We start from the raw sequence: 27032 nt of genomic DNA, 5'->3' as shown, positions 1-27032 counted from the left end.
ACTGTCACCACTTTCCACTGGTTACAGAAGCTGGCTGCTGTGTGCTGAGGGCCAGAGCTCAGCTCTCTCCTTGCGCTATTACTAACTTTCATAGCGTGCTGCACAGCAATGAACAGTGAGCCTGTCTTAGGCCTGAGCAGAGCTCTGAGAGTGCAGGTTTCATACAGCCGCTGAGGTAAAAGCTGAAGATGATCTGTTTGGCTGGTGGCCTCTGGGCCTCTCCCTTCCACACAGCACCAGACAGAGTACACACCTTCACGGAATGCCAAGGATTTGTGTGGACACAGCCTAAGAGGTTCACAGTCTTTACGTGACTGGGAACCGGAGTGTTTAAACGTGATCAGGAAGGGAGCACGTGTGCGCTGAACCTGGGAAGGCCCTAAAGGCGCAGTGCTTTAAAGTGCATGGCCTGGCGTGGCTCAGGGGAGAGGCGCTATCACCCACTCTACCACACGAGGCAAAGCCAAAAGCTCCTCCAACCGAGTTGTCCTCTGATCTCCTCACTCATGCCATGGCACATGCACACACATACACATGTGCACACACCCTTCCACTTGCATATACACTCACACACATTCAACTACATGCACACACACATGCACACAAACTTACACATGCACAAATACATAACACACTCATATGCATACATGCACAAATGCTCATACACAGTCACATGTGCACACATAGTTCATACACACACTTGTGCACAGGCACAGGTAGACACACGCGCATACATCTATACTTACATACTCACACATACATCTATACTTACATGCACACAAAGAACCAAACATAAAGTAATAATAGCAATAAACTGCTTCTTCATACCTATAAATTTCAGAGACATGTACCTCAACACCCACCTGCTTGTGAGCTTATACATCACGAATCTGCACATGATGTGCCCACTTTGATGTAAGGTGCACAATACAAAATACACGGACAAGTGAAAATCCAAGAGAGTGAGAAGGGTGGTCACAAGTGTTAGTGTCTTCTCCTGCGTCACAGTTGTTTGTCTGTGCCCTCTGTGAGGTGGCTCGGGGGAGACGTGCTTGCCACCAGCCTGATGACCTGAGCCGTCTTCTGACTGCCAGGCGCATGCACAGTGCACATATGCACACACATATGAACACTCACACACGTGTGCTTGCACACATGCACACACACGCATACGTGTATGCTAGTGCACCACATGTGCACATACACATGCTGAAACCACCAAACATTTGTGTCCTTGTGTGCCAGTATCGATGTGAATGTGGGAGGAAGGTGCAACTGTGTTTTCAGATGCTGGTTTCAGCCCTGAGATCTGGCTGCTACCCTGCCGTGGAGCTAGTTCCTGTAGCCATGTGATGAGAAGGAAGGGTCCAGGTATCCCTGACTGGCAGGGCGGAAGGGAGGCAGGCATGACCAGGGTTCCAGGGCTTTGGAGAGAGAAGGATCTTGGGAGGAGGAGAGAGGGGCCGGAAGAGGAAGGACGCAGGGAGCTGTGATGGGCTAGTGTGCAGAGGAGCGCATGGCTGGACCGGCGTGGACAGAGGAAAGCCGCCCAGGTGAGAGAATAAGCATGTATTTAAAGATTATGGGTGGGAAATAGCCCAGATAGAAATTATGAAAGCAGATGGCGTGGGAGGCGAAGGTAGTTAGGCGGTAACATCTGCCTTGCGCCAGGGGAAACAAAGCTATTCTGAAATCTATCAGGTGTGTGTGTGTGTGTGTGTGTGTGTGTGTGTGTGTGTGTGTGTCTTTTATTGATACAATAGGGGGTTAGGTAACACCACTGTGATAGTTATAGGACTGATAATAAACATTATTATCCCACACTTTTAAGTTATCTACAACCTGTGAACAGTGTTATCCTGAAGACTGCATTAACGGGAGTGCCCAGAACAAATCTGAGATATTTTCACCGTGCTCCCTAGCTCTTGATTTTCCTTATTCTGTGTGATTCTGGGTCTCATTTGATAGGACTTTTTTATTTGTTATTTCCCCCCCAAAATACTGCCTCTTCAAACTTTCAAGAGGGTTGTTTTTCCAGTATCAATCATGGTTCCCCTCTCTAGGCTTGCTTTATTGCAGTGGCTTTCCTGTTTGCCTTTCATCTGCACCCTGTATTGATTCCAAATACGCATTTTCTCCGCTGACTTTCAACAGCCCTTGGTCCTGTGTTTTCAAATGTCTTTGTGACAGTTCTTTTCAGAAGTCTTAATGTTACTTGTGACTCAGCCAGGTCCAAAATTGATCTTAGCATCTTTCTAGCTAAATCATGTCATAGTAAAACTCTCTCTTCTTCCTCCCCCTTTCCTTCCCCCTCCCTCTCTTCCTCTCTCCCTCCTCAACCTCTTTCCATTCCTTTCCTCTGCCTCCCTTCCCACCCTCTCCCCTCTTCTTCTGGTAGCAATGCTCATTTCCTAAATCTCTGAATTAGAAGCCTTCCTAGACACTTTCATCAGACTCCAGTCTGTCCGAGGGATCATCACACTTATTGGTTTCTCTTGGAAAGCCTTCACCCTCCCTGCTGAGCCTCAGCCTTTCATCACAGTTGCATCTGGGAAAGGAACTGAGAGCTTCCAGAATGCTTCCATCTAGAGCAGCGGTTCTGAGCCTTCCTGGCACTGGGACCCTTTAATACAGCGCCTCATGTTGTGGAGACCCCAACCATAAAATTACATTTGTTGTTACTTTGTAACTGTAATTTTGCTACCATTATGAATTATAATGGGTGGGGAGCCATCCTGGAGCAAGAGTTGAGGTCGAGACATGTCTAAACCCCCAAAATCTCATCTTGACATGGGCAGGAGTAAAGGGTTGCTCCCTGTTCTGAGCCTGCATGTCACAGTGCAGGTAGTCTTGCAACCCCCACCTCCTCCGCCCCTGAGGTAGCCACACAGCCCTTGACCAGGTTTCAGGTTTCCTCATGAGGACAGCTCAGCTAGCACCTGGAATTCCTCTCCATGCAAATGAAGCATTCCCAGCACCTAGCCAAGGATGTACACTCACCTGAAAACCCCTACCCCCTTCCCCAAGGTTTATATAGCCCTTGTTCCCCCATAAAGAAGAGCTGTGGCACTGAAAATGTTGTACTAGAGAAGGCTTTCTCCCCTGGGGCACGCACTGCCTGGCTAAGCGCATTGGTGCCTGGACGCCCCAAGGAAAGAAGCAGGACCCGGGCTCAGGAGCAACAGTAATGTAAATACTGCTTTGCGGGACAGCTGATATGGGATCCTGTGAAAGGGTCGGTGGACCCCAAAGAGGGGTCACAATCCACAGGTGCAGAACCACTGATCTAGAATTTGTCACTTCAGTCCTCCTGGACCCGTTTTCTTAGACAAAGGGGAGACGTCTTCACAGTACTTTAGTATTTCCCCTTCGAAAAGCAAAAGAGCGAAATGTGAACAGAAGCCACGTGTAGGTGAGGTGGTGGCTGGGTCAGTAAAGTGCTTGCCACGTAAGCATGAGGATCCCCAGAGGCGGCTCATAAAACCAGGCGTGGAGCAGCTGCCTGTCACGCTAGCCTTGAGAAGGCATCCATCGCTGGCGCCCCCTAGCCAGCCAGCCCCGCTGAGTCAGCAAGGCCGGGCCAGTGAGAGGCTCTGCCTCAAAAGTACAGGTAAGCTGGAGAGAACCGAGGAACCCTGCCGAGGCTGACCTCAGGCTTCCACACGCGTGTGCGCGCACACCACGCCCACAGGCACACATACATACATATACCATAGACATACACAGATAAATACATCCCAAAACGTAAGCTGCTTCTGAATAACCTTGACAATTTAGAAAATCACTTGCAGTTTTTATGGCATAGAGTCAGGACATTACTTGAAGCTAAATCTTTATTTTCTAAAATACTGTATATAAAGTTTGTGTCTATTATTATATGTAATATTCATCCCCATAGACATAAGAAAGGACACGTTTAAATTACTTAAAAAATTATGTAAGGAATGAGGCAATTTTCTTTTCTTTCCTTTTTCTGAGACAGGGTTTTTCTCTGACCTTGGCTGTCCTAAAACTTACTCGGCAGCTCAGGCTGGCTCTGAGCTCAGATGTTCACCTGCCTCTGCCTCCTGAGTGCCGGGGTGAAAGCCAGTACCGCCGGGCAGGAAGAAGGCAATTACTGACAAACAAATTAAACTACATTAAGTTTGTTTTGATAATATTACATATTAAACAAGAAAAAAAATCTAACCTTGAACTGCCAGGATGTATTGGATACAAGAAAAAGCATCTTGTCCTCTGGCATTGTACATCTATGCAGATCAACTGGTTGATGCTGGTATCTTGGTGTCTTGGTCCAAGGGCAATGCAGAAGTCGCCCTCTACGGAGCACAGTGAGGTCACAAGCCGTTTTACACATTACATTTTTGTCTTGTGATTGGTTTCTGTATGCCAGAGACAACTTCAAATTCATATTTTACACTTTGCATTGCGGTTTGTTAAGTCAGTTTTTAAATTAGTAGATTTTTAAATAGTTATTTTAGGATCATAAAAAAGTGGAGTGACATACATGAAATTTCTTCTCATGACTGGAAGGTCAGTGTGGAGAAAAATATCCTTGACATAAAATTGCAAAATTGCTTAATTTTATGACTGTGATTGCTCTGCTGTCCTCCTTGGTACAGACTGGAAAGCGTATGACTGCGAATTCAAAACAAAACAACAATTAAAGCATAGAGCAGAGGAGATGGGCACAGAGGCCAGGATAGGCCACGTGACCCCAGCTGTGGCGGCCTGGCTAAGCCTAGCAACTCCCATGGCCCTTCACTTGCTTGGACCTCATGGTCTCCAACAGCACACACACACATACAGCAGACACCATTGTGTGAAAGGGCAGATCTGAAAAAGCTGCATCGAGTGCTGTGTAAAAGAAAACCGTTTGCAGAGGAAGATGGGAAGCCCTCAAAATGGAAGCAGGAGCGGAAGGAGGACTACAGGAGCCCAGACACAGGGTGTCACACATGGGAAGTGCTTTGGAGTGCTTTCCTCAGCTTGAGCGACCATCCCTTCCATTCTAAGGAGTCCCTTTTCTTAACTAGCTGGGTATTTCTGTCCCCAAACCTAAACGGTGTGACTCTCCCCCACTGCCCCCCAGCATTACCTTCCTAGCGGCTGCTAAGATCTTCATCTACCTGTATTATGTTTTCCCAGAACATCTAATAAAATCATCCTTGAGCTCTCTTTTGAGTCCACTTCTTAAGTAAGACTAAGAACCCCAAAGGGAATCCCAGTTTCTCTGATAACAACCATATCTCAGAAGACGTGAAACCCTTAGAAAGTGTTCACGAAGTTGGCTGGAGACACAGGGGAGGGCAGCATCAACGGACAGAAGGAACCGTGCAGCCCTCAGCATGCCCTCACTCTCAGGAAGTGTGAGCTGACTGACCAGTGAGCATCGGGATACAAAAACACATGAGAAAGAAAACAGAGACACTACTTTTGGAAGTAACATTTGAAACAGCCAATACTGTTTCTCCGCTTGAACTGAGTCAGTGAGGCTTCCCCCTGCATCCTGTGGATAATCCAGTCTCTCTCTGTCCAGTTCAAGCCCTTCATTCTTTCAAAAGAGCCAGCAAGGAAAGATATAGGCAAAAGTATGTCAGGCTCAGAAGGGAGTTCATTTTTAATACTCTGCTCCTGCCCAACAGTCCTCTCTGCCCTGCCCCGTTCTTTATGAAGCTGTGTCAGGAGAGCTGAGACTCCTAAACTGGATCAGCCACATGGTCAGAAATCAGGAAGCAACACATGGAAGCAAAAGGATGATTAGAGTTGAAATAAAAAGCCGGAGTCACATAGCTAGAAGATGGGGAAGCGTGGAGCTGGGGAGCCCCGAGTTGACCTACCCCTGCAGACATCTGCACTCTGTGACAAAGGGCTTGAAAGCCGGAGCACTCTGTGCTCTGCCTGCGCACTGCCGGTTCCAGGTGCCGCTGGTGAAATGGTTGGACCTGGGGGCTCTCCCTGAGGACTTGCCTCTGTTTACCGCCCCTCTCCCCAGTCTCCCAAGTGGCTTCTTTCACACCTTAAATGTTCCCTGGAAGAAAACCTCTGTGGTCCTCCACTGAGGCCTGATTAGGTCACTCTAAAAGGAAAGCTGATAGGTGATAGCTGGATTTTATCGTGTTTAAAGAAAATTTATTTTATTTTTAAATTTATTCACGTGTGTATCTCTGAATGTGGGTTGGAGCATATTAAACACAAGCACTGTGTGCAAGAGCAGCAAGAACCCTTGATTGTTTCGCCATCTTTATTTGTGTATGTGTGAGTGTGTGTTTGCGATTGTGTGTGCGTGTTGTGCCTATGTACCAGGGTGTGCTAAAGAGGCCAGGAGGATGCTTCGAGTCCCCCTCTGCTACTCCCTGCCTTATTCCTTTGGAGTCTCTCCCTGAACCAGACTTCCCATTTTCTGTAATCCAGCAGCCAGCAAACGGCAGCGGCTCCTCCCGTCTCTGCTTCACGACCAGCGCTGGTGCCGAGTCTAATTTCATGTGGGCACCGAGGATCCAAACTCAGCGCTCAGGGCACAGCAAGCACGTTCGCCCACTGTGCCGTCTCCCCTGTCCTTCACGTCCTTAACATGGAAATCACTTCCAACTACAGGGCGAGGGAACAAACCTGGCAACAGGCATCACCCACACTAGTTAAATATCAGCTGCCACAAAAGCCATTTTATTGCCCAGGTTTAGAAAAGCCTAACTCAGGGTGGTACAAGGTAGCACTCCGGGGCAGGTGAGATGGCTCAGTGGGTAGAGACATCTGCTGCCAAGCCTGATGACCTGCATTTGATCCCTGCTGGTGAACACGGTGGACGGAGGCTCTTGTTGTCCTCTGTCCTCCACATGAGCACTGTGGCACACCTGCACACACACACACACACACACACACACACATACACACACCTGCACACACACACACACACACACACACACACACACACACACTACGTAAAATGTAATTGAAAAGAATACTGCATCAATCTTGGCAGACACTAAAGATTTGGATAAAATTAGTCATACCACATAGCCACAAACATGTACATCATAAAACACGTCAAGTCTCCCCAGAGGATCTGTAAATTTAGTGTAATCTCTTAGTTTTAACAGTTTTTTTTAAAGGAAACCAAAGTTATCCCTGAAATTCAGTGAGAAATGTGCGGACAAGATGGCCAAAGCCGCCTTGAAACCCCATCAGCACATCGTAGAACACACTGCAAATATGTGGGTGAGTTTATCTTAAGTTAGCCTAATTTACTAAACTTCTCTTATGGTTAGAAAAGTGTCAGCTACCCATTGGGGAAAAAATAAAGCACAGGGCTTCTTTCAAAAACATGAAATCCTAGTGATTCAGAAAATTCAAGTGGAAACTATACACCTACCAAAATGGTAAGTGTAACATGGATCAGTGAGACCCCGTGATGGATGGGAGTGCTCGGTCGTTTGTCCAGCAGCTCGCTCGTAGCTTCCATACCCCTTCCTGGTGAGACTCTGCTCTGGGTACCAAGAATGAACAATAAGCACATGTCAATCATGTCCTGATCTGACGGAGGTTGACCAGGTGGAGGAGACAGACCTTAATCAAAGAATCATACACATGTCCAAATGCTGCCAGACAGAATACCAAAGGAAGAACACTGTGGGAGCATGCCAAGGAGAGCCACCTCGACCAGGCGAGTCAGCCTTGGGAGCCTCAGGATCAGGACACACATCCAGGCTTGCGCCTCAGCAGGTGGCACTTGCACAACTACCCTCTCTAAGAGGAGATGGACCACTACTGTTCCCTCCGGGAGGGAAGGGGTGAGCAATTAACATCTTGACTGGACTTTCTTCAAATTAGATTTGAGGGATTCTAGCCACTGGAATGGATGCTCGGGCACATTGGCAAACATGAAGTGTCATGGCCTCAGCTGTTAAGTTTCTCCATCCTAGAAGAAAGGGCATATGTAACGTGGGAGAACACTTCTCTCTTTGGAAAGCTCCCAGCCTCTTGTTGCCCACCCTCACCTCTTCTCTTCACGTTTAGGGAGAGGGGGCGTGGTGGAGGTCTTGAGAGCAAGGCCTTTTAGCAGCTTTGGTAGCATGCTGAGGAGCAGCTTGTCTCACTCATTTCCAGGCAGGAGGAGAGCCGTCCCTCTCTCTTCCGAGGCTGCTCATCTTGACTGTCTCTACTGCTGGCAGGATGGTCTGCACTCGATTCAGAGGGCCTGAGCTGCTGCAGTGTGGAGCTCTGGCTCCAGTTTCCATCTCCCCTCCACGGCACTGGCTTGACCAACATTTCTGGGACAACCTGACATTGTGTGTGTGTGGGGGGGGGATGGAGACTAGGGTTGAAAGGTGTCATTGGGATTGTGCTGGTCCTAATCTCTAGCCTTTTGCTTAGCCACACAAGGGCCTGAGGGATAACTCAGTTATTAAGAGAACTTACTGCTCTCTGATTCCCAGCATTTATGAAAGTGGCCCAAAACTGTCTATAACGTCAGCTCCAGGGAATCCTGACACATATACATATACGCAGACTCATAAATTCAATTAATAACAAATACATTCCTTTTTAAAGGAGCTCTGCGTGAGTCCGAGCTGTGGTTTGGAAGCAAAGTTCCCGACCATTGCTGTCCCTCCACTTGGTCATCTCAGGGCACCAGACTGCAGCTCGGCTGCAGGTAGGACCTGTTTGCTACAAATGTTTTACTTCCTTCCTGTGTCTGATTATTTCAGCTAAGAGTTAGGCTGTGGCAATAAAAGGAGGAATCAGATATTCCCCTGATCTTACAAGCCTAGTGGCTGAGACGAAGAGAGAGCTTCAGGGACAGGTTTGTGGAGGTATGGCTCCAGGCACACCACCTCAGTCAAGAGGGGTCAGCTACAGAGATCTACACACAACAAAGTAGGCCAAGCATGCTGCCTGCTCAATGCCGAGAGCGCCGTGACGGTCTTCACTGCAATCGCTGTTGTGGACATGAGGAAACTGGGCTAAATTGCTCTACTGAGTCATCCCACAAGGAGTATACATTTTAAAATATCATTTTGTAAACAATAAAGAGGAATGTGTAATTTTTACTTGTCAATTTGAAGCTCTTAATTACAACATCTTTGTGATAAACAAAATGCTTATAAAGCAAGGAAGTAAAAGGAGGGCGCACGTCAGTTAATACTTTCTCCCCAAGTCTTCTTTTCAAGACAAATACACTTCAGTCTCCAGGATGGTCACAGTTGTGTGGATTAAATAATATCTAGTTCACCAAAGTAATCCCTGACTTCAAGAGGAGCCTCCACAGCCACAGCCTTGAACGGGGCAGGCCTTGCCCTGGGAAAGCTTGTCAGAAACAAGAGTTCACAAGCCCTCCTCCTCAACATGGCCTTTGACCTCTGCTCCATGTGACAAGAGTGTAGCTACAGCAATGAGAGGTGGGTCTAGGAGCCCAACGAAGAGGCAGTGTCACTGAATGCACAATGATCACCATGATTACATATGAAAACAAAAGACACTGCTTTGTTGCATTTTGAGGAAATTAGCAGTATATGAGACCTTGGAAGCCTAGGTTATGCGATGAGACCTTGTCTCAAAAACAACAACAAAAATGTGATAAATAAAAAAAAAAACAGAAGGACTTTGTCACCCAGAAGGAAAGACATTCAGGACAGAGTCCCAGCTCTTCCTTCCTCTGTGGGCTTATAGTTTTATAGTTTTTATAGCTTATAGTGTTTATAGTTTGGGCATTTTCTGTGGAGAAACTGTTTCCTGTCATTTCTATGACTCTGCTGTGTTCTCACCCTGTACATGCATTGGTTTTTTTTTTTGCTGCATTAGGGGAATAGTTATCTAGAGTACTCTGTCCCTTCCACAGATGGTCATAAACCAAATTAGTCATGTCTGCTGTGTAGAGTGCATCATTAATGGTTTAAAAACATAATCATCAACGTTGGCTTATGAAAAATACATTCTGTGGCTTAATGGTGCCGGGCTTCATGCAGTAAAAGCAGCCGGGGTACATTAGGATGCTAACATGTAGGACTTTAATAAAGAGTTGATTAAAGGTGTTGTTTGATAAACATCAGACTGACATCAAGAAAGTAATGCATAACTTATGAGGTAATTTTTTCTCACATATCTTCTTCACTATTAATTTGGCTATTTAAATCTCTAGTTTATTTACTTAGTTATTCATTAATATTTGCTAATATCTTTCTATCATAACCTGGAAGTTGCGGTTCTAGAAGGTAGTAGGTAGAGTGAGAACCAATGACAGCGGAGATTAACAGAATATCCTGGAAAGCCAGCAAGCCCGTTCTGTCCACGCCGACATACCTCTTCTATGGAGAGTTTAAATACAACATAACGAGAGACAGTCATTATGTTTCATTTTAGTAATCAGCTAAGGACTACAGGTAAATCAGAAAGTCATCCCAGACAGAGCCAAAGAGCCCTCCAGGCATGGTGATGCAAACCTGAATCCCACCTGCTGGGGTGACTGAGGCAAGATGACCGTGGGACCGTGGAAGCCTAGTCTCAAAAACAACAACAAAAAGGTGATAAATAAAAGAAAAACAGAAGGACGGTGTCACCCAGAAGGAGAGATATCCAGGGCAGAGTCCCAGCTTTTCCTTCCTCTGTGGGCTAAGCCTCACCTTCCTGGTTCACAGTGGTCAGTTTAGGGACTCCTTGACACTAAGGCAAGTGACGCATGACTGATCAGACCAAGGACAAAGCAGTGTTAAGAAATGGTGGAAGAGCTGGGTGCTAACGTCAGGTGATGCTGCCATCGCCATAGAGATTGTCCTCAGCAGGTGTGGCCATAGCACGGAGCCAGGTTCGTGGCCTGCTCCACATCCTTGCCAACACTGAGCATCTAAACCTATAGCCTCAACAGCAATAATCCTTGGTGCGTGTGTGACTGCCAACCTGATTCAAACTGTCCATTGTGCTGATGAATTCATGGAAGCAAAAGACCAGGACAATCCTTAGCAGTCCATGGGCCAGCAGAAGACATCGACAGGAAGATACTCTCTCCCTCACCAACTTTCTGTAGACAATTGGCCTTAACAAAACCTTGTGATGTTCATTCAGAGTCAAGGCTATGAACACTGAGAAATTCTTAAGACCAGAAGCAGATCATTAAATGCATTTCTTAGAGGAAAATGAAATTCAAAGGTATATTAAGTGCAGACTGATATTTTAAGAAAAGAAAAATAGGTGAGGAGTTATGTATGTCTCTATTAATTTATTGAATGGGAAATTCACCTAAAACATTATTAAAGGGTATGAAGGATTTGGAAGTTACATATAAATTTCTTTAATATATATATATGTATGTATGTATTTTCATACATGTACACATGTATTACCTCTGTCTCATTTCTTTTTTAAGATTTATCTTTATTGTTTTTAATTATATGTAGGCATGTGTGTCTGCACATGTGCGTGTGAGTGGAAATGCCCCGGGAGCCTGTGGGATCCCATGGACTGGAGTTCTGGAGTTGTGAGCTCCCTGATGTAACTGAAGGGTCTTCCATGGAGTGGCGAGTGCCTTAGCCGCTGAGCCATCTCTCCGCCCTCCAGGTTCTTCTCAGGTCCGTGCTATACTGGCTTGTGTAGGAAGATGCTAACACTTGAGGAAAGGCGTGCGCCTCCTCCAGCTTCGTTTGGAGCCAATGCATGCCCGCGCTTAGTGTGCACTCAAAGACAAACGCTCTCTCCACAGGTGATTCCTGACTGGAGGAGAGACCGTGTCTACTTTGATCAGTAACATCAATTCTCTTTGCCTCAATGAACTCTTTCCTTTTTTCTGCTGAGAGAACTGCTTTAAATTCACATCTACAGGCAATAGCTGAGGCTATCTGGGCGGCATGGCACACACCTGCAAACTCAGTTACCCTGGGTGGGGAAGGGGGCTGAAGCTGGAGGATTCATCCCCTGACTCCTACATTATATCTATAACACACACACACACACACACACACACACACACACACACACACACACACGCACGCAATGTTGGCAAATACATGAAACACTAATTCCAGTCATTGAAGACATACATTAGTACTCCATGTTCTGCAGGTTTTCTTGCCCGTCTTACGCATGAGAACTGGTGCAGGACAAACGTTCACTTTTCTACTTGCTCAGCATTATTAACTCTGTAATATATTTCTACATCTGTTTAATTGGGGGTAAAGTTTCTTCATTCCTTTATTTTGTTTTGCTTAAAAAAAAAATACAAGTCAGGTTTTAAGCACCACCCAAAAATGTACTTAGAGGAATCTGCTTCCATCTAAAAAACTATTTACTGAATATCTACAATGAAGCAACTACTGAACATGATCTAAAAGAAATCAAAACAAATAGGGGAAGTCCCTACCCACAAGGATCCAACCCACAGTGGAGAGGAGCCATGAAATCATACGCAGAGAGACTTTGGAAGTTCTGTGTCGGAACTCTGTCCTAAGGAATGCACTGCACAGAGTACGCAGGTATAGGCCAGAGATCTGGAGCCAGACAGTTTGTCTGAGGACATGAAACCATGCAGCATGTTTGCTTTCCCTGGCGGGTACCATGGCAGAGCAGGTTTCCCAGAGCAGGTTGCAACAGCTTGAGTAGAGAAAGAGGAAGTAAAGGTGTTATACCCACGTCTGTGATGTGTAGGCAAAATCAAGGGACCGATGACAGCATCAAGCTGCCTTTCCTTCACTCACACTTCAGTGAGTGAGGCCCGGCTGAGGACTGCGCCAAGTTGCGGTGGTTTAAAAGCTGTGTTGCATACTGACACAGTAGTTTGTGGGGCTGGAGAGACTGCTCACTGGTTAAAAGCAGATACTACTTTTCTAGACCTGAGTTTGGTTCCCAGCACCCAGGCCTGGAGGTACTCACATGCCTCCAGGTACCCAGAACTCCAGCTGCAGGGAGAGCCAGGGCCTCTGGCTCTGCTGCACAGAATTCGCGTGCACTCACCCCACACAAGCAGACACAGTACACACAATTAAAAAAATAAGACCTTAAAAACTAAAAAGTAGTTTGTAGTCTGTTGTAATGCAGAATGTCATAGGCTCAATGTTCATTTTAGAAGTTGATGGCTTGATAACCATCAAGTTGAGAACAGCAAACGAATCCAAGAGACAACTCAATGACAGGACCACAATAATATGCAACATCAGGACTGAACTGACCATCCATCTCTCTACTTTTAAATAGAGCTCCGTATCTGGTCCAAACATGGGAAAGCATCGACATCCCTCTAGGATAAATAAGGAAAGGCTTTGTTCTCTGAAAATCAAGTAAATGATCCAGGCCTGTAATCCTAGCTCCTGGGGAGGCTGAGGCAGGAGGATCTTGTGTTAAAGGCAGCTCAGAGCTACAGAGTGAGGTCAAGTTCAGCCAGAGCAAGTTAATGAGACTGTGTCTCCAAATATAAGAGATGGGCTACAGCTTGGTGGTCATACCTACAGACCCACGCCCTAGGTTCGGTTCCAGTGTTGGGCCACTCTACCCCAACAGTCTGAGAAATGGCTTGGAGAGGGTTTGGATTTGAGAACAGGGGTTTGGGGCAGACTCAGTGGGCAAAAACACTTGCTACCAAATCTGATAACCTGAGTTTAGTCCTCGGCACCCACATGTTGAAAGGAAAGCTGACTCCCTACTAGATGTCCTCTGAATTTCTACACACATGTTGTGGCATGTACACACACACATACATGCACACACACATGCACACACATATGAACACATGCAAACATACACTCATACATACACACCCCTCTGTCACGCACAAACAGTAAATGAATGTAAAATGTTGTTTGTTAGAACATAGGGTGGGACTAGTTTGTGTCTGGAACTCAGCATGGGAACTGAAACCTCTAGCTCTCCTGTCTGCACAGGAGGGACTGGCTCTTTTTCAGGGGGTTATGTCTGTGGAAGACCAGAGAATCACCAACACTTAGTGATTACAGCACTCGGGATGCAGGCTCAGGGTGCTCCACAGAGCCATAAGAGAGCCGTGGACGTTTAATTGTGGTGTATGGGATATTTCTGCTACCACTGGCTTATATACCTAAGTGAGATGTCTCTATGAGACACACATGACAATTAGCTGAAGTGTCATGGTATGGCCACCATCAGCAACACACACACATACACACAGTTTCCTAACACATTTCATGCTAGCTGAATTTTTAATGTTTAGCACTGGTGAACAAAAAATGCTATTTTTATGAAAATCAAAGTAATTATTTCTGAACATTCTTCATGCCCATTTTCAAAGCACCCCTCAGCAGTTTTTGGCAAGCTAATCCTTGGTTGCTATCTTATTAATAAATGGGTAAATTTCCAAGGCTCTGTCAGCCAACAGCTATTCTAAGAATGGCTCTTTCAGTTGTGCTGGTGCCACTGAACAGAACGGAGACTCTCAGGTCCCAGCCCTGGCAGCAGCTGCTGTGACCTTGTTCTTTTTGCCCTAAGAGAGAGCCGGAGCTCAGAGACATCACTGTAGAAAGATATTTCCATCATTAACCTCGTGTGTGTTTGTTTTCTTGTTGTTGGGAAATATGAGTGACTTGAGAAAACTAATATGGAATTTAAAAAAGAACTTTCCAAATGTTTCTCCTCAATTTCTCCCTCTCCTCTGCTTCCCTTTCTTCTCACCCACTTGGCATCTGCCCTCATTTGCGACTCTTTCCTCTCCCCCCTTTTCCTCCCATCTGCTATCTTCCTTCTCCCCTTCTCTCCCCTCTGCTTCCCTCTACTCTCCTTTTCTTCTTCCCTACTTCTTCCCTCCCATCCCTTGCTCTCTCCCCTCCTTTCCATCCTCTCTCCTCCCTTCCCCTTCCATTTCTTCTCTCCTTCTCTGCTCTCATCTCCCCAACAGCCTCTCATTCTTTGCAGCTACATCAGGAGTTTATACTGACACAGGTTGCCTAAAGATGAGCATTTATTGGACTATTGGAAGTTCAAGTAAGCCATTTCTGGATAAAATTCCAAAAAGGCTTGTTAAATTTTAACAGAGAACTGCCAATATAAGAAATTTTAATCCATCATTTTTCTATTTATTCATTAGGTCATTTTATGAATATTAAGGGTTTAATTGTGTGATAGATTTTTTTTTTTATTACTTGAGCATCTTTTGGATACGTGCCTAGGAGTGGTATAGCTGGATCTTGAGGAAGCGGCATTCCTAATTGTCTGAGAAAGCACCAGATTGATTTCCAAAGTGGTTGTACAAGTTTACATTCCCACCAGCAGTGGAGGAGGCTTCCCCTTTCTCCACATCCTCTCCAGCATGTGTTGTCACTTCAGTTATTCATCTTAGCCATTCTGATCGGTGTAAGGTGAAATCTCAGGGCTGTTTTGATTTGTATTTCCCTGATGACTAAAGATTTCTAACATTTCTTTAAGTGTTTCTCTGTCATTTGATACTTCTCTATTGAGGATTCTCTAGCTCTGTACCCTATTTTTTAATTGGATTACTTGATTTGCTGCTGTTTAACTTCTTGAGTTCTTTATATATTCTGGATATTAGCCCTCTGTCAGATATAGGGTTGGCGAAGGTCCTTTCCCAATCTGTAGGCAGTCTTTTGGTTCTAACGAGTGTCCTTTGCTTTACAGAAACTTTTTAGTTTTATGAGGTCCTATTTATTGATTGTTGAACTTAGAGCTTGTGCTGTTGGTGTTCTGTTCAGGAAGTTGTCTCCTATGCCAATGAGTTCAAGGCTTTCCTCCGATTTTATTTCTAACAGGCTTAGTGTATCTGGTTTTATATTGTGGTCTTTGATCCACTTAGACTTTAGTTTGGTGCAGGGTGATAAGAATGGATCTATTTGCATTTTTCTACATGCAGACATCAAGTTAGACCAGCACCATTTGTTGAAGATGCTATCTTTTTTTTTTTTTCATTGAATGTTTTGGCATCTTTGTCAAAAATCAGGTGTCCATAAATGTGTGGATTTATTTCAGGGTCTTCTATTTGATTCCATTTCACCAGTCGGTTTCTATGTCAGTACCATGCAGTTTTTAGTATTGTTGCTCTGTAGTACATCTTAAGATCCAAAAGATGCTCAAGTATACAACAAGGACATTTGCTCAACCATGTTTGTAGCAGCTTTATTTGTAATAGCCAGAAGCTGGAAACAACCCAGATGCCCCTCAGTTGAAGAATGGATACAGAAATTGTGGTACATTTACACAATGGAATATTACTCAGCAATAAAAAACAAAACAAAACAAAACAGGGAAATCATGAAATTTGCAGGCAAATGGTGGAAACTGGAAAAGATCATCCTAAGTGAGGTATACCAGAAGCAGAAAGATACACAGGGTATATAATCACTCATAAGTGGGTATTAGACATATAATATAGGATAAATATATTAAAATCTGTACACCTAAAGAAGCTAATCAAGAAGGAGGACTCTGGCTAAGATGCTCAATCCCATTCAGAAAGGCAAAGAGGATGGACATCAGAAGAGGGAGAAAACAGAACGGGACAGGAGCCTACCACAGAGGGCCTCTGAAAGGCTCTGCCCTGCGGACTATCAATGTATATGCTGAGAGTTATGGCCAACCTTTGGGCAGAGTGCAGGGAATCTTATGAAAGAAGTGGGAGATAGAAAGACCTGGAGAGGACAGGAGCTCCCACAAGGAGAGCAACAGAACCAAAAAAACCTGGGCACAGAGGTCTTTTCTGAGACTGAAACTCCAACCAAGGACCATTCATGGAGATAACCTAGAACCCCTGCACAGATGTAGCCCATGGCAGTTCAGTGTCCAAGTGGGTTCCATAGTAATGGGGACAGGGACTGTCTCTGACATGAATTGATTGGCTGCTCTTTGATCACCTCTCTCTAAGGGAGGAGCAGTCTTACCAGGCCACAGAGGAAGACAATGCAGCCAGTCCTGATGAGACCTGATAGACTAGGATCAGAAGGAAGGGAGGAGGACCTACCCCATCAGTGGGCTTGGGGAGAGACATGGGTGGAGAAGGAAGAGGGAGGGTGGAATTGGGAAGGGAGGAGGGAGGGATATACATGGGAGATACAAAGTGAATAAACTGTAATTAAGAAAAATAAAAAATGAAAAAATTCCTAAAATTTTGGACTAGGAATATAGCTCAGTGGTGGATCACGTACCTGTCATGGGTCAGGCCCTGCATTCTACTCCCACTACCCCTCCCCCCACTGACTTCCAAAATTTTTCCAGACAGGAAGAACTGGTGGATGGCTCCAATAATTTGTTCTAATGTTTAACAACTGATACTTTAAAGATTTTTTCTCACATGTAATTCTAAGTTGTTTTCTTAAATACACAGGAGTATACACAGGAGAGAGGAACCAGACAATGATGTATTGTTTAAAATAATGAAAAATATTCATGAAGGGATGACTATAGGATGGACATGATGGTATGTGCCTGTAACATAGGATCACCACATGTTCAAAGCTAGTATGGTCTACACAGGTCCAGGCCAGCTAGTGCTATATAGTGAAGCTATGACTTAAACAACAAAGGACAAATGTGAAGTAAGCAGAGAACTTTAAAAAGCTGAATATGCTTCTGCCTTCAGGCATCTTAGGAAAGTAAAAATTCACTGTAATATGATGTCCAGTGCTGAATGTGTTCTTGGATCACATTCAGAGATATTCTGCCTGGCAAGTCCTAGTCCTTTGAGTCTAGACCCACCTGTTTCATTGCTGCTGGTGGTTCTGTCTGTCTGTCTATCTATCTATCTATCTATCTATCTATCTATCTATCTATCTATCTATTCTTACTGGAGGATTGAATAACTGAGGGAAAGAGCATGGAGTAAGAGGCTCAGGTCCTTAGTAAAAAGCTCACACACTCACCAGTCTGTGAATTCCTGTCAGTCACCTAATCCCTCCACGACTGATTCTTCCATGTGCAACATGAGGTTGGCTGCTATTGATTTTGTTTTAATTTAAAGGCTTTTAAAGTTTTGTTGATAATACCAAGAATCTCCATAGGAAAAAAGATGTACTCTTGGCATTGGTCGATAGAGAGACTGCTAATGTTCACCTGTGTTTGATTTACTATTCAGGGGCTTGGCTACTCTCAGAGACAGAGGGCACCTATTCCCAGACGCTGAATAAAGTTGCCTTCAAAATTTGTAACTGAGTGTAGTAACTGCAAATTTAACAGGAACAGTTAAACCATGCGGGGACTTTGAACTCCACGACCAGGCTAAATTCAAGGAATAATTGCTGACATTCATTTTGTAGATTATGTTAGGATTTTCTTTCTAGATCATCATGTAGTCCACAGTGTAGATCAACGACAGAATATCTCTGTAGTTAGATCCAAGAACATATTCAGCAGTGGACATCATTACATGTTATAAAGAGTTGTTTACAGCATGAATGATTTGCTTAGGCTGTGACACACGGAAAAGAGAAAGAGCCAAGGACATACATATTAAGTATGGTGATCAAGAGCTGCTTGGCCCTTTAGAGAGCTGGTCAGCACCCACTTCTGATGAAGAAAGCACAGTGGGTCTGCCATCCACCCCACCCTGCATTTAGACCGAGTACCCATGACCACACATTTGAGCAATGCTACTAAGCAGAAATATGTTTCTCTTCTAAGTCAAGGTTTTATAAAGGAGCCATCGTCAACACATTAGAAGAGCTAAGCATGAGTTACTATGGAACAGAGAAACCTGCTGCAAGTTGAACAGATACAATTATATCACTCAGGGACCCTGAGTTCCCTGATGGTGCTACATTTAATGAATAATTGTTGACATTCATTTTGTAGATTATCTTAGGTTTTTCTCTCTACATCATCATGTAACCCACAAGTACAGATCAATGTTTTCTCCCCTACATTTACACCTTTCATTTATTTTTCTTCCCTCAGAGAGTTATTTGGAGCTCCTGGTACAAAGCCAAACAAAATAGAAAGAGGACACATATTTGCAGTTACCAGTATTAGGAGGAAAACACACAACATTTCACCGTTAAATATAATGTTAACTGTGGGGTTTATAAAATACATCTTTTGTCAGACTGAAGTAATTCCTTCTTGTTTCCAATATGCTAGGCTCCGTGCCCACCCTGTTCTAGTAAGTCACTGTTGAATGTTGTCAAATGCTTTTCCTGTCATTGTCAAGGAACATAGTCTGCTGTGTGCTAAGGTTTGTTTTGGGGCTGATTTACTCTGGTGAGTGTGCACGTGTGCTTGAGAACACTGCTTTACACAGCTAGTGACAGAATGTTTTACACGTGTCTGTTACTGCTCAAATCATCTCACTACTGACATTTTATCTAGCTGTTCTGTTAAACAATGAAGACATTTTATTTCTGTCATTTATTTAACTATAAACTTAAAAATACTTGTATATAATGTAAAACAGTTTTATCGGGTATCTAGACTATATAACTTATATGTCACTGAAGATATAAAATGAAAACATAGGGCCAGGTATTGTGATTAATGCCTTTAATTCCAGCACTCAGAGACAGAGGCAGGCAGGTCTCAGTGAGTTTGAGGCTAGCCTGGTCTACATAGCAATTTCTAGGCCAGTCAGGGCATCACAGTGAGAAAATACAACTGTGTGTATTCAGGGATCTTTTGACTCAACTGTCTACATGGGGAAATGTCTCTCCACCCCTTGTCCTGGTTGACTGTATTGTCACCAAGTCTACCACAGCCTTCTTCTGTTGCTGTTTGTATGATATCTCCTCTGTCCTTTATTCTTGACCCATGTCTTTATTCTTAAAACCATCTGTTGTAAAAATGAAGTATCTTTATTTATACTCAAACAATGAAGATCCTGTATGAATATTCCAGTTGCTGATGAGAGTCCTTCATGGATTAAACAGGCATCCTGTTCACTCCTTTGGTAGATTCTACACTTTTTCCCTCATCTTATGGGCACATGTTCATACACATGTTCATAGCTTAACTGGAATGATATGAGAATAATATTTTGGGTTTCCCAAATCTATGACAGCCAACTTATCTGACATTATTTTTTTGTAATTATTTAAGATACTCAAATTATAGCTGCATGCACATTCTCTCCAGTAACGGTCACCCACCAACGACAGTGAGGGGACAGTCATTTAAGTCAGAGCAGATCACTGGGCAGGAAGTACCTGGTGGTAACCATTGGCAACCTTTTGGAACTGGGCCTTATGGAGCATTCTGTGGAAACAAAGATGATGTCCTTACAGAGGAATTCCTGTACACACGGGAGCTACGAGCAGACAAGCAGGTGAGGGACCCTCTGTCCTCAGCAAGTCTGCATCACAGCACTCTGTCCTCTGCCTCTCTAGTCCGCTATGCACTGCTCCAACTCTGTGCCAAGGTCGGCGCCCCTTTCACAATGCAATTACAGGTTCTCCTGACCGCTGGCTTCCTGCTGCTTCGGAACAAGGGCAAGCAGGACATGGGACGGTGGCAGAAGGAGGTAGATGTTTCTTTCCTCGGCTCTAATCGGAGGCTGCCTCCTCTTCCCTCAGGAAGGTCACCTATTCTGTTATCTGTTTGTTCTGGGTTCAGTTAACAGGTTCTGCGTCTTGGGCCTGCAGGCCTTGGGATGGGGAATGCTCTTTTCCATCAGCCATCTGGTGTGGAACTACCGCTTTCTCACTTCCCAGGTGCATTCTGCAGAGGTGTTCTCGCACACTGTGCTAACCCCCTTCTGCTTAGGCCATGTGAGTGTGCCCTTGCTTCCCTGTGGAGTCCAGCAATGTAGCCATCTGCTGAACAATATGCACTACTGTGAGAAGAGCCATAGACACGTGCCAAGTTGTAGCACAACTTTCTGATTAAGCTGAGAGAAGAGCACAGTCGGCAAGGCTCGGGAGCTGGAGGAAGGCTGTTCTGGAGAGGCTAAGCTGAGAAGCTTGTTTAAGAAGAGAAAATAAAGGGAAGAAAGCTTTCCAAAGATGAGTACAGAGAAAGAAAGAAAAGTAGACGATGCGACAGTGTTAGGCCCAGACACATCTAGCTCAGATCAGATTGCACTGGCAGAGATTCCTAGGAGACACGTGTCACCCAAAGACATGATACCAGGAACACATCTATTGCTGGAGTCCTGTACTGGGAGGAGGTTCTGCCACTCAAGTGAGTAAGTGAGAAGTTGAGTGCAGGTATATGTGTTGAGATAACTGTGGATGCACGTGCGCCTGCATGTGTGTGCACGTGTGTGCGCACATGTGTGTGTGCACCTGTGTGTGTGTATGTGTTTGTGTACATGTGCATTGATTGAGACTTCACTGCTGCCACACCAGGTCACCTGCTCTATAACTACTGACAGCACAGCCCTGAGAATCACTGCCGTGTGCTGACAGATACTAAGTGTGAGTTGGTGCCTTTTTGTACAGAAGAATCAGCTTTGCCAAAGGATGTGTAGACTTGTGGATTCTTGGGTTCCACTCACTGGGAATTCTAACTCAGGCTGTGATAACATGGACAACATGCTTTTTTTGTGGATTGTTTTGAGACAAAGTCTCATGTAACTTAGGCTGGCCTCCAACCTGCTAAAGCCAATGATGACCTTAATTTCCTGATTCTCCTGCCTCCACCCATCAAGTTCTGGGATGTCAGGCAACTGCCTCCATGCTCAGTTTTATTTTTCAAAAGGATGTACATCCTGGATGTGGTGGCACATCTCTGACTTGGGAGGCTAACACAGGTTATGAGTTTGAAGTCAGCCTCAGCTACAAAGTGAGTTCTAGGCTAGCCTAAGATATAGCAAGAATCTGCCTCAAAGATCAAAATAATAAAATAATAAAATAAAAACACTTGTAGGCAAAACGTTATTGTGTAATCCAAATGCTGATTTCTGTACCCTCCATATCTGATTGCAATCTCCTGTCTCGATGTTGTATAAACAGTGCTCCCCAATTGTTGAATGATATCTAAAGCTAATTGCTGAGCTGGGGAGAGAATAAGATTGGACTTTCTGCCAGCCAGGGGAGGAAGAGTTAGAGAAAGTAGGGGATTCATCCACGGGGGAAGTCCAGGAGACATCAGGAGAGGGGAATTGGAAGTACAAAGTGCAAGTATCTCTGGAATGTACGCTGGGAGGAAGCCAGATTAGTTTAGAGTGTAAGACCTCTCCTATAGTGGACTTGGGGAGGGGCATGCCTGCAGAGGGTGGAGAAAGGGAGGGATTGGGACAGGAGGAGGGAGGGAACCACAGGGGGTTCCAGTATATCCACTGGAATATAACAATTTTAGTGAATAAAGTGTAATTAATTGTTATTAATTAAGAATAGATTAATAACTGCTCAGTTCTTGTGCTGTGAAGAATCTCAATTATTTGTGTGATAGGTTAAGAGAGAAACTAAGAGAAACAAACACAGTTTTATAAAAACAAATATGGTATATCAAGTTGGGGCAGAACTTACACAAATCTAGCCAGAACTTATGTAGAACCTAAACTTAAACAGAAAGTAGTTCACCAGGCTGCAGAAAGCAAAAAGGATACAAACTCCAGAGAGGCAAAACAAAAGCAGCTTTTTTTGGGGGGGAGCGGGGTGGTGGTGGTGGAAGGAGGAGCCCTTGCTTAAAAAGAAAATGGCTCTTTAACACAAGCAAGCTTCTCAAAGCCAGACTTTCCTAACCAAGGCAGGAACTCCTTCTTTGAGAATGGGTTCTTGCGGGCCAGAGGAGCAAACACTTATGAACCAATAACTTTCCAGAATGGGGGAGGGGGTCAGGATACAGTGAGGGAGGCAGAAAAAAAAGCCTCTCTCTGAAGGCAGGAGCCTGAGGCAGACTGAAAAGCGTCAAGCATCTGAACTGGTAAGTTCTAGAAGAGAAGCTGGATCTAAGAAAGTAAAGTCCTTAGGGAGAGGTTTTGAGATTAAAGAAGATTATTTTCTGTGTTGAAAATGGAGGAAGACACAAGGACCCAGTGCTTCTGGATTTTATTTGAATTTGTTTCTCTTTGCATACAAATAATTTTTTTCACAATAATTACAGTTTTTTATATCCTCTTTGGGAGAGATCAGTATAAGATAGACTTGGAGAAAGAAGAAATCAAGAAATCAGATGCTAAATTAAAGGACATAGGACAGAGGATGGAGGAATCTTTGAATTAAAACATAGAACCTTATGAGAAATTCAATCTGGAACTTAAAATAATACCAAAAAAAAAGTAGTCCCAGATGACAAAAGTCCATACAGACTTGAAGAAATGACAGAATGGCAGCCCATATGGGATGCTGGATAGAAAGGCTTCAGCTATAAGCCAACATGGTCAGGCTGGATTGTCAAGGATCAGTTACTGGATGAAGGTTTATATGCTACAGTAGAAATGCATGTCCTGTTTGGTGTTGTCTTGGAACAAGGTCATACAATGACTTGTTTGCTCCATTTTTCAGAGTTTAGAGAACAAAAATATATGCACCATACCATAGATTCATACCCAGAATTCCAATGGGACTTTGCCTTAAATTCTGGAAAGCATGATTCTAAAGTTACACATTTGATAGAGATGGTCTTGGAGATGCCTTTGCAAGTTGGGGCTGATGCTGCTTCAAAATGTATATCCACTGGAATATAACAATTTTAGACATTATGACATGAACCTGTTACAGATATAATCCTATAGTTCAAAAAAACTATGAAAAGATCTAACAATTTTGAAAAGGTGGTCATAAAATGGAAGGAGAACATAATTTCTCCTCAAAATAGGTTAAATAATAGTTTATTGATTTTTGAAAATTTTAAACCAGACAAGTAGCACACCTGCTAAGATACACTGGATTTTAGAAAGGACTGCTGAATTAGATCAGCATGTAAACATCCTAATTCCAAAATGGAAGACAGAAAATGTGTTATGTTTGGGAGAAGAATATGCTCTTATCTCACCTGGAAACAACAAGCTATGTATTCCATTCTAACTCTTGGAAATAAGATTTGACAGGGGGAGACCTCCAAAAGATCTTGGCTGCAGACAAAAGAAATCAAGAAGACCAAACAAGAGAGGTAACACGATTTGCTGATCCCTCCACATGGGAACATCTCTGAGACTGACTGAGACACGAAAAGGTCTCCAGCCAGGATTTCAGCTATGCATGGCCAGGAAATCTTTGGCTACAAAATCCTCAGGATTTGCCATGCCATTCTTTTAAATGACATCAATGAAATTTATATTAAAGTTTGGTTATTTTTGGCCCAAACTAACCTATATAGAAAAACAAATGCCTTACCTGCTCAGAGAGCAGAGAAACATCTTTAACTGAACTATGCACAGTGTACAACCCATAATGTATTAATACAAAAAAATTCTAATACTTTTGAAGGTTAATATTTTGTGGAGTAAGAGGATCAAACACTGAAAAAGATAAGATAAGCAGCCCAGGTGATCCACCGTCACAGACGGCCTCAATAACTGTTTCCTCACACGCCTGCATCCAGGACATTTTTAGAATGGCTAGACCATCCACCATCACAGACTATTCCACGTAGGACTTCAGTGAAGCTCTGAACTTCCTCAGCATTCAGGGACTGGACAGAAAAAGTTATACCTAGCTTTGTTAAGACTGGACTGTATCCCAGTTATAACCCCCTCCAATAGAAAAACTACATCCCAGATCAACAAGAAACAATTTAAGCAAAATAAGCTCCATTCTCATGGTGGGGAGGTATGGGTTTTGGTCATTCTATGGGTGATAGATGTTTGTTATTGTTTTAAAGAGGTTGGTTATAGGAATGATGAGAAAAAGGGTAAATTATTGAATCTACTCTGAGACCAAAGAGTATTAACAAGTCAAAAATCTTACACTGGTATAAATGTTTGTATTATACTTTGTTACAACATGCTAAGGTATTGTACCTATGTAATTCTTAAAACTGTAATATTAAGTTCTAGCTCTCTTGAAAGCTGCCATTACCAACTGTTTAGGATAATTAAAAAATGCATATTAGCCATTATCAAACAATCAAACTCTTGCTCATGTTAGATACTAGTTTAGTTAATTGTAAAAATATGTTTTCTAGATTGACAGATAAAAATATCTAAAAATAAGCAATTCAGATAGGTAGATGTCTTTAAAAACCTCAGAGACCTACAGAATATGGCATTTAAAGATTTTATTACCTTAAGGGTTTTCTTGACAGGTCTGCTCCTGGCAGTAGCTCCATCCTACTGCTTCAAAGAGCATTAAAGGCTTCATGTATGTGGCAAAGTAGCCACTGGGTGAGAAAATGCACTTGTGATAGTTACAGACAGAATATTGTCCAAAGCTGGGCAAACTATATGTGGAAAAGGCGACTGCCAAGCTCTGCAAGGACAAGGTAGGCAAGTCCTTCATAGTTCCTTCTTCACAGAAAAGTCTGTCAGATGTCCTGAGCCAGAGGGCTGAAGCTGATGGGAGAACTGTCCAGGAAGCAAATATCTCTGCCATTTCTATACTTTTGGAAACTACTTGTCTGCACTTCCTACATATTAGGTAATATTCATTCCTTCTTAAATCTCTGATAGAGTTGAAGACAAGATAGTTATAGTTTCACAGCTAAACTTAAATTGTTTAGGATAATAGAAATTGATAGATAGGATACTTTATGCAAGGAAGCCAAATATACAAATGTAAATCTTACCTAATGATTTTCATAATTGTTATTATTACATACAGTTTTGTTAAATGTAAGAGAAAGAACCTTTTATTAGACTAAAAGGGGGAGATGTGTATTTCAGATGCTGATTTCTGAACCCCCTTTTTATCTGGCTGCAACCCTTATTCTGAGACTCTCCTGTCTCAATGTTATATAAACTCTGCTCCCCAGTTGCCCCTGATATGCCAATAAAGCAACTTACAGCCAGTCGCTGAGCAAGGGAGAGAATAGGGCTGGACTTCCTGCCAGCCAGGTGAAGAGGAGTTAGAGGAAGAAGTAGGGAATTCAGCCACAGAGGAGGCCCAGGAGAGATCAGAGAGAGGAGCTGGAGCAGTAAAGTTATGAAGTACAACTATCTCTGAGATGCATGCTGGGAGGAAGCCAAATTAGCTTAAAGAGTTAAGACTAGATTAGTAACTGTTCAGTTCTTGTGCTGTGAAGCTTATTATTAAGCAAATATAAAAGAGTCTCAATTATTTTTGTGATATTTGGGTTAAGAGAGAAACAGAATTTTATAAAAAATAACCATAACATTTCACCCACTTCCCAAAACATTTAGGAAAAACACATTTGTGGACAATAGTCATCCAGGCATTCCAACTGGGAACAGGATTTAATGATTTTTTATTTATTTATTTTTTTTTGGTGAAGGAGTTGAAGTTTATAAAGAAAAATTATAATATAGATTTTAAGCACAAGGGCAAAGAGAAAGGTGAACAATTTATATGCTGTGAGCAGAAGGTATACTGCAGTGAGAAAACAGATGAGGAAGGCAGACAGGACAGGACTAAGTTCTTGGCATGAGCAGAAAGAAGAAAGGAATGAAAGAAGACAGACCTGAGCAAGGGAATGCCTTGGTACTTAGCCCAGGCTGGTCTTGATCTTCCATGCCACAGCCTGAGGGGTGGGGTTACAGTGTAGACCACCATGCCCGACTTGTTTGTTTTTATTTTTTGAGTTACAGTCACTGTTGTCTAAAAAAAAAAATTCTGAGTCTCCTCTCCTCGAGTATGAGTTAGTCTTGATGGCTCATGTCTAACATGCACATGCACACACACACACACACACAAAAAAAAAAAAACAAAAGCACCACTGTCGAAAGCCAGGTGAGAAGAGGTGGCTGGGCTTCCTTCTGACTCTCCAGGTTAAGACTTCCGGAGCCGTGTGTTTCCTGAGGACTGTGAAGGCCTTGATGCTTGTGACCTGCAGACTGTTCTAACCTCTAGTGTGCTCAAGTCTGCACATGAGTAACGGCAACACTCATCAGCCCTTTAATTTTAGCGGCCTTATATTGTATCACAACACATTGCAATAAAAATAAATGAATAATTATCTTCTAATGTAATACCAACCTCAAAGTCTAATTATTAAATAATTATAAACAAGCTTCTAAGCCATTAGTTCTAGGGAAAGAATGGAGATTTTTATTTAATATTTTGCATGGAAGTGTTAATGCTTAGGAAAAA

The 27032-nt window shown here is 43.5% G+C and overlaps 1 protein-coding gene across 2 annotated transcripts in view; it reads right to left on the bottom strand.

Annotated features, from left to right (window-relative positions):
* The window catches only part of Ak5 (adenylate kinase 5), a 178303-nt gene that overhangs the window by 126318 nt on the left and 24953 nt on the right, over nucleotides 1-27032 (bottom strand). The window lies entirely within an intron of this gene.

Source organism: Meriones unguiculatus, chromosome 10 (genome assembly GCF_030254825.1).
Source record: "Meriones unguiculatus strain TT.TT164.6M chromosome 10, Bangor_MerUng_6.1, whole genome shotgun sequence".
Lineage (NCBI taxonomy): Eukaryota > Metazoa > Chordata > Mammalia > Rodentia > Muridae > Meriones > Meriones unguiculatus.
This window is presented reverse-complemented; position numbering and strand designations above follow the sequence as displayed.